A 12,308-nucleotide genomic window follows, 5' to 3' on the forward strand; every position below is an offset into this window, starting at 1 on the left:
ATCCCTCGAGGCTTAATGTGACATAATTCAAGAGTCAATCTGAATTGGGCAGAAATTAGACTTGTAATGGATTTCTCATGGATGAACACCTTGGAAACCTCTTCACCTCTTCAGATATGCAAAAAAAACCTTAATTATTTGGTAGGTTTAAAAATATGAGGGTCAGGGAAATGATATGTCGACTCCTATTTTCAGAAAAAAAGGGAAAACCCTATAAGCTGCAATAAATCACAGGCTTAGCCCAATGACAAAGCTTTATGAGTTAGATGTGGATGGAAAGACAATGCCCTGATTTCATTAAGAGCCTGTAATGCATTTTTCTAAATCTGATTTGTGCAAAGAGATGCCAACAATTTTACCTGCATGGATACGGCTGAGGTTAGATGGTTTTGCACACTTAAGTTACTGAAAGGTGCCCATATAGTTTTGTAGCTGTGTTGCAATTTTAATTATTGCCGTGAGCTGCCTCGAGTGTATGGCGAGGTGGTATCTAGATGTTTCAAGGAGAAAGAAGGAGACTACAAGAAGGGAGGCATTTTGTCATGTCAGCACTTAGCCACTTTTTGTGCTATTCATTATTTAGCAGCCGTGCTTTTTGGATGGCTGTCAAACATCGCTTTGCAATCCTGGAAAGAATTCGGTTTCAAACCTCAGTGGATCATTTCAGATGATGAAGAAAAGCCTTAGATTTTATTTTTAGCACTTTGGAGCACATCAAGATTCAGTGGCAGGCCAACCTTTCACCAGAGTCCTGCTGGATCAGACCGAAAGGTCCATTTGATTCAGCATCCCATTCTCATAGTGGCCAATCAGATGCCTACGAGATGCTCAGAAGCAAGACCTGACTCTTCCCCACTTAAGTTTCTCAGAAAGTGGTATTCAGTTCCATGGAGCACTCATGCTGGATATAATAAATTGCCACCATCAATGTAGTCACTGGTGGCTTTATCCTTGAGCATGCACTGTATTTTTTGTCAAATTTGGTGTATGCAATATTTTGGGAGTCAGGGGGGTCAAGGTAATTTTATGGGCAACTGGATGATTTGAGTAAAACACAGAAAGTGTGGAGCAAGCAGGTGGGTTAGCATCTGTCTGTCTTGGGAGACTATAGGAGAGTGCACCTTCAGGGATGAAATCAAACCATCACAGAGTTCCAGCGCCTGCTGTGGCTGAAAAGACCAACAGGGGAGAGAAATGTTTTGTTGCAGCTGGGGCAGATGAAGGCGTCTGGTTGTGCTGATGCAAGTCTACCATGGTGTTAATTTTTTTTCCGGGCTTCTCCCAGCTGTCATTCCTCCTCTGGTCACTGCTGTGAATGCACAACCTGACTGTCTCCAGGCTCTGCGGCCATCTGCAAGGGAGTCCCACACTGCAGGGTTATTATTATTTATTAAATTTGCATACCGCCCTATACCCGCAGGTCTCAGGGCGGTTCACAGGATAAAAACATAAAATAAAAACACAAAACACATAATCAAAATAAAACCAAGAACAACCCAATAATGCCCCTCCAAAAAAAACCAGTTTAAAGGGTAGGTAAAAGGCAAATGAGCCCTGGATGGTTCTGTGGGGTGTGACGTTCATCTTGCTTTCAGGCTGAGGGAGCTGGCATTTGTCCACAGACAGCTCTTGTGTCCAGCATAACTAAACTGCTTCTGGAGCAACGGAACAACGGGATGGAAGCCAGAGTGCATGGAAACGCCGTTTACCTTCCCACCACAAGTGTATCTATTTATGTACTTGCACTGGCGTGCTTTCGAACTGCTAGGTTGACAGAAGATGGGACAGAGCGCACTCTGTCACGGGGATTCAAACTGCTGACCTTCCGACTAGCAAGCGCAAGAGGTTTAGACCACAGTACCACCCGCATCCCTATTTTAAAAGGGCATTGAATCTCAGTCAAACAAAGGCCTGGTTAAAGAGGGATGTTTTTGCCTGGCACCTAAAGGTATATAATGAAGGAGCCAGGCAAACCTCCTTGGGTTGATGTTGCCAACCTTTATGTCTCTGTTAACTCAGAGTTGGTCAGCCCGGTGCCTGAAGCCTGCTTCTTGTATAGCACATCCTTGGGGAACCTGGCACCTTCCATTCTGTGGACATGACCAAGCAAGCGTAGATGTCGCTGAGACAGGAGTGCGAACATGCTGGGAATGTGGGCTTGGAGTGCACATCCTTGTTTGAAACTCTGTCCTGCCGTGTAATGCCCCAAAAACTTTCTGACACAGTGCAGGTGTCGTTCCTGACAGATGTAGGTTGTTTCTCACCAAAGTGTGTGTGAGAGAAGAATAGCACGTGAACATTTTGCTTCAAATCTCAGGTTCTATAAATGCTAGAAACTGTGTTTTTCTCCTAAATATTTAACCCCAAAATAAACAAGCATACCATACTCCTTGCTTTCAAACCAGTTGCGTGACAGGCTATTGCAGAATCAAACAAGAGTACAACATATAGCTAACAGGAGCAGGTTGAGCAAGGTTGATGGTAGTGGTTGCTGCGATACCTTGCATGAAAATGGGTATAAATCAATGTATTTAGATCTGAAATGCTGGAGGCTAGGCCTATAATTATGATTACATAATCATGCAGGGCCGTCTTAAGCATATCTGGCGCCGTGGCACCGGGCGGCGCCCCCGGGCGGCCCAGCGCCCTGGTGCATTGCGCCACCCAGCCTTGCCTTAGGGCTGGCCCTGTAACCATGCCTCTTTGATAAATGACACAGAGGAGGACTTTCTCTCCCTGCTGCTGTAAGGAGGGGAAAGAAAACTGGCTGCAATTGCCTGTGTTTTGTTAGCCCCAAAATGGAAAACAAGTGAAGTCCCAACTAAAGAAGAATGGCAACTTAAACTGATGGAATATGCGCAGCTTGCGGATCTAAGTTATAGAATAAGAAACCAAGAAGAACATTCCTTTAAAGAAGATTGGGAAATGTTTATTGAATATATGGGGGAAACTGTGTACACTTGAAAAAGTTGGCAGCATTAAAATAAATTTTGATGGAAGTAATAATGGAATACTGAATGGTTTAGTTTATATAAAATATGCAGGGATTTATGCTATGCAAAATGAACCATGGAAAGAGAAGGGAAGTCATTGATATTTTAAGGTTGTTTAAAGGAATATTCTATGAAACAGAAAATTTGTGTGTGTGTGTGTGTGTGTGTGTGTGTGTGTGTGTGTGGCTGCAATTGGAGAACGCTCTGTGTGTGTGTGTGTGCCTTCTTTGTGGCAAGATTTGAAAGGGAAGAGGGCCACCTTGCCAAATACATAAAATGCCATTTGCATCGTAGTGCAATGAATGATACTTCTTTTGGCAGAATGTGACCACCACACATACCAATTTCTATTTTGTTAGTCTGAAATTCAGGAGCATGCATGGCTTATTTGGGCATTAACCCTAACCCAAAGAAACTCATCTACATTTTTAAAATGTCCCTGTCTCAGGCGCCATCTTGTGGACATACTATACTGTGTTTCTTTTTCTAAAATAAGAAAAGTGATGCCTGTCGCGGTAAAGACAACAAAGAGACTTGGTGGCAATCAGCCTTCTTTAACTAGCACCCACACTTCTCGGGAATGATGAAATGGCATCTATTGTTGGCAGTTGTTACATGGATAAAAGGGGGGTTGTGGAGTGTATACATTGTGAGCAAATGCTTTGTATGGTGTCTGTAACACCAGACAAAGGAAAGTGACTTCTTGTATCTGACAATGTGGGTTCTAGTACATGCAAACCTATGCCTCAATGGTCTTTCTGTTCTTAAAAACAACAACACCCCAATAACATGGCCAAAGGCTATTACTACTACTACTACTACTCAAAAAGATAAAGGAACCCTGGATGCTTAAGTCCAGTCAAAGGTGACTATGGAGTTGTGGCGCTCATCTCACTTCAGGTTGAGGGAGCCAACGTTTGTCCACAGACAGCTTTCTGGGTCATGTGGCCAGCATGACTAAACCAATTCTGGCATAACAGAACACTGTGACGGAAGCCAGAGTGCACGGAAACGCCGTTTACCTTCCCACCACAGGAGTACCTATTCATCTACTTGCACTGGTGTGCTTTTGAACTGCTAGGTTAGCAGGAGCTGGGACAGAGCAATGGGAGCTCACCCCATCACGAGCATTCGAACCGCCAACCTTCTGATCGGCAAGCCCAAGAGACTCAGTGGTTTAGACCGCAGCGCCGCCAGGGCACCACCAGTATTAATGTACGAGGCACTAATATTAGCCTTTTCTTTCAAGGTAGGAAAGACCTCTATTCTTCCTGCCTACACCAAGAAAGTATACCCAGTGTATTAGGGAAGTCAATAGACTTTATGTAGCTTGTTTGCCAGTTGGCCTAATTTTCTAAGCCACTAATGACAACTTTCCCAATTTCAAATATTATAATTGGCTTATCATTCATATAACACCAGAGAAGGATAATTTAGTCATTTGGAGTTATTCTAGATTAAGAGCCTGCTGTTAGGATTTGGTATGGAAGGGGGAACCTTTTTCTGATAATAAGATTTCCCACCACTCCAGCTCACAAAGGATCTGAGTGACAAAGCAAAGGGTTCTGAGGATTCTCAAAATAGCTACAATGGTTTCATTGTGCATAAAATGTTCAATGTCTTCATTGACTGGGAACACTATTGATTTCAGCAGGTGTTAAGGTTAACAGAACACATTGCAACGACGTGAATGATATGGCTTGCCTGCTGGTGTGGATGTGAACTAACCGGGATAAATGTATGTATGCATGTACCAGGGACTGCCACCCCTGCTTGATTTGCTTGCCAAGCCTGCCCACCTACCAATCCCTTTGCAGAACCACTCTCTGAAGAGCCCTCTCTTTAAAACACTGCCCCAGTGATGTTTAATGGAGGAGGGGAGTGCTTCAGAGAGGTCTTTGGAGCACCTTCCATTCTCCCTGAAACAGCTCATCTACACTGCTTGCTTGCCTGCCTGCTGGACTGTTCTCATGGCCCTCTGTTGGCAGCCGCATGAATTGCAGCGTGATGACGGTCTTATAATTTTATTATATAGGTAAGATATGTGCCTGGCGTGCTCTGGTCCATGGGGTCACGAAAGTCGGACACGACTAAATGACTAAACAACAAGATATATGTATGTGTGTACGCATACTCCTTTGAATCACTTCCCCTTTCACTACAAACCAAAGCTTGCCATTTGAGAGCAAAGCTGCCTCTCCTCCAGTCCTGTTTCTAAGTCACACTCTCAGTAGAACTTTTGAAAGCATTGGGCATGACTAGCTTCAGTTTTGTTGATTTTAATGAGTCTACTCGGAATAGGATGTAGTTGAATACAGCCCATAATAACCTGGCCCTAAAACTGGGTGTCTTAGGTGTGACACAGTGGCAGCAACCTTAACACACAGTTAAGGTTTTCACTAGGCAATTGGACATGGTTGGGACAATGCCGTTGCACTTTTCTGGGGGCTGAAAGGAGGAGGCCATTGATCAGGAATTTCAGTCTATCATGGGATACTTAGTAAATAACAAAACCTGGTTCCTGAAAATCCACTGCCAGCCAAGGTAGGCACTATTGAGCTAGATGGACCATTAGTCTTCTCTGGATAAAATATGATCGCTTGATGACCATGCCAGGTGTTAGTTTTGCATGGTATTTTAATCAACACACACGTTTGCATAGATCAAATGCCACAATCTTAATGGGGACTTGATTCATGATCTGTCTGCTTTGGCAGCTGGATGAGCCCTTTCCCAAGCCCATCAAAAAACAAATGGGCTGCAAATGACTAAACTGGTAATAGCAGGGATATAAGAGGCAATCCCTGCAGGTTGCCTGAATTGAAAGAGAGTTGCTTCAGCTGCGGACAAACTCCCAAAGGCGCCAAAACAAAGCAGGGCACGTGATCCAAAATCTATGCAGGAAACAAAAGTGCAAGGTTGTCATAGCAACTGCAACACATCACCTGAAATGTAAAGATAGGAGTTTAAAGAAAACCCCCAAACAAGCCCTGTGAGCAGAATATTTCAGTGCTGCAACAGAAGCAACTTCTTCTTCCCTCCCCTCCAGTGTTACTATGGCATCTAGCCATGACACAAAATTTGGGTGTGGGTGGCATTTTCCTCTACTTACCCCCCCCCCTTTTCCCTAATGCAGCTGTTCTTACCCTAGCCCCCAAAATAGTTGGAGTCTTCAATCTGGTAAATGCTATGTGTGTGCTTGAGTGGTAGGGAGAGGAAGACCGGACACATATACACCGTTTTGAATTAACTATATGACTGATGTTGCAGGTGTAAAAGTAAGCCCTTGTTTTCAAGTCCAACTTCTGCTGGAAATGTGGAAAAGTGGAAGGAACACTGTTCCACACCTGGTGGAGCTGGGAAAAATCCAAGGCCTACTGGCGTATGAATCACGAAGAACTCAGATTTTTTTTTTAAAAAAAAAAGCATCTATACAAAAGAAACCAGAGGCATATTTATTAGGCTTACTGGGGGGAAATATACCCCAGAAAAAGAAAGGAATTTTCTTATATGCCACAGCAGCTGCCAGAATAACTTTTGCCAGCAAATGGAAGAGTGAGGCAATACCTTTAAAAGACGATTGGCTGTGTAAACTAAGTGAGTTCCTAGAAATGGCAAAGCTGGCTGCCTGTATCAGAATGCAGACAAACCAAAAACTTAGACTAGAATCATCGTGGGAAAGGGAAGTCACTGATGAGGTTCAATCCTGCGGATTGTCACACCTTTCCTTCAAGTCTATGATGTACATTCAAGCCAGAGCTGTGATCTCCCGGAGACTTGGTGAGAAGATATAGCCCAGCTAAAACCGAGGATGTTCCTAGGGGATCAGATCTACCAGATCATACCAGCCCCCTACCTTGCGGAAATCCGCTATGTGGAATACCGTAGACTTCTTACAGCGGCTAGATTAAATGCCCATGATTCTTCGGTACTGTGGGGAAGGTATGGGGGCATACCATACGCCCAGAGAACTTGTCATTGTGCCATGGGTGTGGTCAAGTCCACTGAACATATTCTCCTAACTTGCCCTTCTTACACAGAGCTTAGGCAAAATCTTATAGCTCCACTTCTACTCCAATTTAGCTTTCTACCCAGAGAAAATCATGTTTTATATTTGCTGAATAATGCTACTAGAAATACAGCCTCCTTGGTGGCCAAATTACTTTTTTTAAGCTTTCAAGCAATGTAAGATTAAATTTGACTGTATTGATTTGGGGCTATCTGTTTAGCCCTTTTTTAGAGTTGGCTGTGTTTAAAAACCCTTTCAGATGTTTTAACTTTGTATGGATAAATGTATCTTTTTCTGACGAATACAAAGGATGATGATGACTAGAATGACAATGCTTTGAAGAATATATGGACAAATATTGCTCAAAAAATAATAATGTTGATATGTTTAGATTAAAGGAGTAAAGCGGAAAGAACATTATCTAGGAATGTTATAAAGAATTCAAAATCTAAAGAGTGCAAGGATCATATAGAATTTTAAAAATAAGGAAGTCGTGCTGTGGTGGAGGGAAGTCGAGGGGTGTGGTGGTGGGAGGGGGAGGGGGAAAGGATTTATGTTTGTGTAAATAATAGTGTATTTTTGTGTGCTTTTGTTTTGGTTGTTGTTGTTTAGTCGTTTAGTCGTGTCCGACTCTCGTGACCCCATGGACCATAGCACGCCAGGCACTCCTGTCTTGCACTGCCTCCCGCAGTTTGTACTTTTTCTTTTTCTCTTTTTGTATTAATAAAACTCAAAAAAAAAAGAAGAAGGAGGATACTGGACAATTCCAGCAGAAACAGGCGTGGAAAATTCTGACGTTTGCTTATTCGTCCCATGTCTGGACTGAAAACCAATGCACTAAAAGCAATAAGTATTCACTGCTGTTGTTGCTTTCAGTCTACAAATTAATCAGAATTGATTATTTTACACACACACCCCGCCACACGCAACTGCTACCATTTTGTATGGTGTTTCTTTTCCACTGAAATGAATGGGGTAGAAAGATGTAAAGGACCCCTGTACAAAAAGCCACTTTCTATAAACAAACATTTACTGAGCATTTTCCATCCAAAGATTCCAGGGTGGTGCACGAGATTAAGAACACAATTTGGCACTCCTGCCGGGGTGTTTGCACTGCACCAACCTCCCTGCTGCCTCACCCCTTCCCCTAAGCAACAGTTGTAATGGGATCAGGAACAAAAGTGATTTAGAAATGGTTATGCGGGTGGAATCAGTTCCGTGTGACACATGCTGGGAAAGAAAGCCAAGAAGTGCTTACTTACTGGTTTCCGTTTTGTATACAGCTTGGCAGGAGCACACTGCTAAATAAAGTTGGTTCCTTCTCATCCAGTCTTTGTAGATCATTTGCAAACACTACAACAGTGACTTAGCTCAGTGGCTCTGACACACCCAACAAGTTGCTTCTGCTTTTAACCCTTTTTAAAAAAAAAAAACTTGCATACATACACATGAAGAAAAAACAAACAAATTTGAGCAGGGATTCCCTTCTCTAACAGCAAATTTTTGTTTTCCTCATGCCCTTTTCTATGGACTCAGGTACCACAGGCAAACTAGGGGTCTTCTGGACACTGAAGCTCAGGAGAGATAAAATCCAACATAGGTTGGGGGGGGGGAGAGAGAGAGCTAAAATAATACCAAACCACCCCTATCTTGCTTAACTAAAGCTCTTTAACAAGCCATTAACTTTATTGTTTTCTTAAATCATTCATGAATAATATGATCAGATTAGAGGCTGGGGCCGAGTTCTTGCTGCCAATTCCCTGTTCCCAGGTACTGTTATTGATATGAAAGGTCTGCTAGGCACCTGTGAGCAATTTAATTAAGCTTTCATGAGCAAGACAAAGCACTAAAAACTATCCTTTAATGCTTACCCGCTGCAAGTATATTGAGAGAGGTCCTTCAGTAGCTGGCCAGTAATTAAGAATCATAGTGATGCCTCCCCCCCCTTCCTTTTCCCATGGTTGATTCTGTATGTACTTTCAGGGAAATGCCCTCTGGAGATTCTCTGGGACTTTCTGTGCCAGTGACTAGCGAGAAAAGATGATTCCCTGGGCCCTTGAATGTGCTCTCACAGCCTTCTTCTGTTCTCCCTACAAGGTGGATTTTGGGGCCTTGAGGCAGGGAAAGGAAGACATAGTGTCAGGCTCAGAAGGCACTTTGCAAACCCTGTCAAGGTTTTTGTGTGCTTGCAAGTGCTTGTACCGAATGCTCAGAAGTGGCGTGAGCCTTTATGAAAAGAAAACCATTCTCTCTCTCTCTCTCTCTCTTGAATCAATGTTATTAGGATTTATAAAAAGGAATGCAAAGTTTAATATCAAACATCGTTTTCTTGTCCCAAACGGAAACATTGATCTAAATACAATAAGAACATAGAAGAGAGAGAGAGAGAGAGAGAGAGAGAGAGAGAGAGAGAGAGAGAGAGAGAGAGAAGCAGGAAAAATAGAGAGAGAGAGAAATAAAGAAGAAGAAATAGACAAGAGATTAAAAGAAAGAGGAAAAAATAAAGTTCAGAAATTAAAGCACTTTCCATTCTTCATCTGACACTGTATATAAACAGTATTTTAGGACACCCATTTATCAGATGGCTAAGTCCAGTCAAAGGTGACTATGGGGTTGCGGCACTCATCTCGCTTTCAGGCCAAGGGAGCCAGTGTTTGTCCACAGACAGCTTTCCGGGTTATGTGGCCAGCATGACTAAACTGCTTCTGGCACAACGGGACACTGTGATGGAAACCAGAGTGCAAGGAAACACCATTTACCTTCCTGCCACAGTGGTACCTATTTATCTACTTTCACTGGTGTGCTTTCGAACTGCTAGGTTGGCAGAAGCTGGGACAGAGCAACGGCAGCTCACCCTGCTGTGCGGATTCGAACTGCCGACCTTCCGATTGGCAAGCCCAAGAGGCTCAGTGGTTTAGAGTAGACCACAGTGCCAACAGCATCCCCACCCAACAAGACTTGTAGCAGACATGCCATTTCTCCTGCTCATTCAGCCAAGGTGTTTCTTTGCATTTCCTGATCTATTCCTTGCTGGTTTCACAAGATTCACAGCAATAATTCAAGGATGGCAGGAATACAGTTGCACCAGACTCAGTTTTCATTCCCAGTTGTCTTCCTATTTAGTACACATCATTTTTAACCAGCGGGGTGGAGGGCAGAGAGCACTCCTTTTGGTTTGCTGCTTATGCACGATGGTGTATGGATGAATAATTCACTAGCCTCAAACATAAGAAAGACGAGATGGACTACTCACATGAGAGGCTATTGTTTCGCATCTGTCCTAAAAGCTTAAGTAAGGTCCTGCAATGCATTATTGGCACACAATGAAGACAAACATGTAACAGCAGCAAATGAGTTGTACTGAAGTCCGGTGCATTTCTACCACTGCTGAACAGGTCAGCCAATACAGAATTGATACCAACTGTCCACATTAACTAACATTGCTCTGTCTTCGTCATTCTTAAAATATTGAACCTGAACATTCCCAGCACACATCTTGGAGGGTGGAGGAGAAGAAATACCATGGTAGGGTTGCCATATTTTGAAGAGCAAAATGGAGGACCATGTGATAACCATCCAAAGCAAATAAATGCAGTTTGTCTCACATTTTACCCCTGAAAAAGAGGATGTTGTCCTGGAGAAAAAGGACACATGGCAACTCTAATATGGGCCATCAGGTAATATTGATGACTGAGCATGGCAGCATGCAACAGTCTGTTGATATACCAAGATGCCTACATTGGTTTATTTAAATTATTTAGGTAATTTGCATGTGCTGCCAGTCAGTTTTCAACTAGATCAAAGAGATAAATTAACGCAACCTGTAAAGAATGCACACATCAACAAATCACTACACTGTGATTACTAATAGGAGGAGGAGCAGAAGCAAAGGTCTCCCTCCAAACACTTGCTGAAAAATATGTGTCTTAATTAGCTGCCTAAAGCAATTGAGAGGTAAGTTCAGACACACTTCAGCAGGGAAGAGCCACCACGGAAAAGGCCCTTTCCCAAGCCCAACACACCATGCACCTCATACTGTGGAGGGACCACCAGGAGGGCCACCTTTGCTGATTAGAACATGGACAGGTTGATCTGGAAGATGTTCTTGCCTATATTTGTAGCCCAAGCCATTTGAAGCTTTGACCATCAAAGCAAGCAGCTTGAATTGGGCCTGGAAAATAGCAGTGAATCTCTGAGCTCAACAAAACCTCACTCAGTGAATCTCACTCAACACAGCGAATCTCTGAGCTCAACAAAACCTCACTCAGTGAATCTCACTCAACACACACACACACAAAGTTTACGGCTAGATCCTAAATACAAGGCAGTTCCGAATCTCAGCCTCACAAAACTGGTTCACTCCAGATGTTTTGGATTCCCAACAACTCCCTATCAACATGTTTTTAAAGGTTTCAATATGTTCTTAATTGCTTTCAAATGTTTCAAATAAGCTTTAATCTTGATATTAATGGTATTTATTACTTAAATTTTAATTAATAAAACAAGCATAAGCAAGGGATGACAGTAGCTGCAGACGTACATCTGCAAAGACAAGGTTGGGGAAGGTAACTGCATTCTTTTTTCCCTTTGAGGGTAACTCTGGGCCAAAAAAATGTTGCTTTTTTTTTTACCAATTACATCCTTAGACATTTCCCTTTGGAAATTCACAAGAAGCTGGTGGACAGCATCCACTGATCTCAAATACATGCTACTCGAGAGTAAAGAAACAATCAGAACTTGCTTCATAGGAAGAGATTCCTATGGAAACATTTGCAAAACTTGGGTCCCGCCTTTTTACTAGAGGAAAACTTGTAGTTTGGGGCTTGAGCCAATCGGTATATTACAAGTAATAGAGAAAATCCTGTAATAAGGGAGCCTCATATAAGAAGCCACTCCCATTTCCCATAGTAGTTCCAATGAACTATTGCAGGCATCCCCAAACTTTGGCCCTCCAGATGTTTTGGCCTACAACTCCCATGATCCCTAGCTAACAGGACCAGTGGTCAGGGATGATGGGAATTGTAGTCCAAAACATCTGGAGGGCCAAAGTTTGGGAATACCTGAACTATTACAAGAAGATACTGCAACCCTGCAGAGTAGGCCAGTAGCAATACCTCCATATGGCAGGTGAGTGAGAATGAGGGATACTAGTTTCCATAAAGCTTGTGGCTGAATTAAGATTTCAACTCGCTGTTTTAAGGACAGTGGTGTCCTGCTTTCTACTTTCAGAAAACAGTGGGAAATGCCTTTAACGTTCCACATCTCCACCAGGCAAGCCGGCTCTGTAGAAAAAGCTACCAATTTCC

The sequence above is a fragment of the Zootoca vivipara genome, chromosome 3 (assembly GCF_963506605.1).
Source record: "Zootoca vivipara chromosome 3, rZooViv1.1, whole genome shotgun sequence".
In the NCBI taxonomy this organism is placed as follows: Eukaryota; Metazoa; Chordata; class Lepidosauria; order Squamata; family Lacertidae; genus Zootoca; species Zootoca vivipara.